Source organism: Lathyrus oleraceus, chromosome 1, assembly GCF_024323335.1.
Source record: "Lathyrus oleraceus cultivar Zhongwan6 chromosome 1, CAAS_Psat_ZW6_1.0, whole genome shotgun sequence".
Taxonomy (NCBI): domain Eukaryota; kingdom Viridiplantae; phylum Streptophyta; class Magnoliopsida; order Fabales; family Fabaceae; genus Lathyrus; species Lathyrus oleraceus.
In genome coordinates this window covers 283,245,870-283,247,359 of record NC_066579.1, presented here as the reverse complement: position 1 = coordinate 283,247,359, position 1,490 = coordinate 283,245,870, and the positions used below count along the sequence as shown (strand labels likewise).

At 39.4% G+C, this 1,490-nt stretch overlaps 1 pseudogene; it reads right to left on the bottom strand.

Annotated features, from left to right (window-relative positions):
* Nucleotides 1–222: 222 nt before the first annotated feature.
* On the bottom strand, nucleotides 223–1,224 carry LOC127103438 (acetyl-CoA carboxylase 1-like; annotated as a pseudogene).
* Between the last annotated feature and the right edge of the window lie 266 nt (nucleotides 1,225–1,490).

Genomic DNA, 1,490 nt, shown 5'->3' with positions numbered 1-1,490 from the left:
CAACTTGATGACTATAACCCCCGGAAATACATATATGGAAGCTGCCGTGCAGATGAAAATTGATATAACAGTTACCTCAACCGCGGACACTACAACAACAAAATGGGCCTAAGCATACCAGCTGCAGGAAATGCAGCAACATAATCCAGCGGCCACATGATAGCTTTGCAAACCAACACCTGCAACGGCATAAAACTGCAGCTCTTTCTCTCCTTTCCCATTTTAATCACGAGGAGCTTCGCATGACAGCTTGGAACAGAACCATTTTTCAGACTGTGAACCTTGGCTTGACAATGCCCTTACCTCATCATCATTATGAACCTTTCTTATGCCTTTACCACCACCACCCCAAGATGCCTTGATCATTGCAGGGTATCCAACGACTTGACAACTTGCAATTGCTTCCTCTGTTGTATAAACACATGCTGCCCGGTAAATTTCATCAGGAATACTAATCAAGGAGCTTTCAGGAGGAATTTTCACATGTGAACCACTCCATGGAAGGGTTGGCACATCTGCTGCTTGAGCAATCAACGATGAACCAATTTTATCACCCAAAGCCGCCATAGATACTGCAGGAGGTCCAAGAAATATAATTCCTTTTGCTTTTAATGCATCTGGTAGCTCAGGATTCTCTGATGCATGACCCCAACCAGGCCATACTGCGTCAACATGAGTTATCTCAGCAATCTCTAGAATAAGCTGCACATTGGCGTAGTTATTGTCATTAGTCCCACCAGGTACTTCCACAAACTGATCAGCTATTCTGATATGCTCTGCATTGATTCTCATGTCTTCTGGAGTAGCCATGGCAACCAACAAGATAGCCTTTTCCGTGCCAAAGGTCTCGTAAGCCCAACTCCTAACACTGCGTATAAACTTGACTGCCGCCATTCCATTGTTCGCAATCAATATACTATGAATCGACTTGTTTCCCTAAGGGCATTGCAGAATTCATCTACTTCAGATATTATGGCAGTGTGCCTATTCGATACCACACCATTTATGTGTCCATTTCCATGCCCGGCGCTAGCCATTATTGTTCTCTTTCTAGCTGTCTCCAAAATACTTGAAACGGGAAATCAATAATTCAGCCAACTTTACTGTTTGAGAGGAAGAAGAAGAAGCATTGAAATAGAAAGGTTATAGAAGGTGAATTATGAATGCATGTAAATGATGATCATGCAAAAAGCAACCAAAGAAATAGAAAAAAGAGGTAGGTTTGGTTTGCATGGAAAGTTATGAATGAAAATGTAGTTGATTGTATGGAATGTTATGAATGAAAATGTAGTTGATTGTATGGACTGTTATGAATGAAAATGTAGTTGATTGTATGGAATGTATAACTATTTGAATGATTATGGTTTAAATTGGTTCCAAATGAATAATGAAAATGGATATGGATTTTGGATATTTGATTATAAAAATGGATGTGGATTTTTTTAGGAATAATCCAAGACTAATCTAAATATCAATTTAAATAATAATAA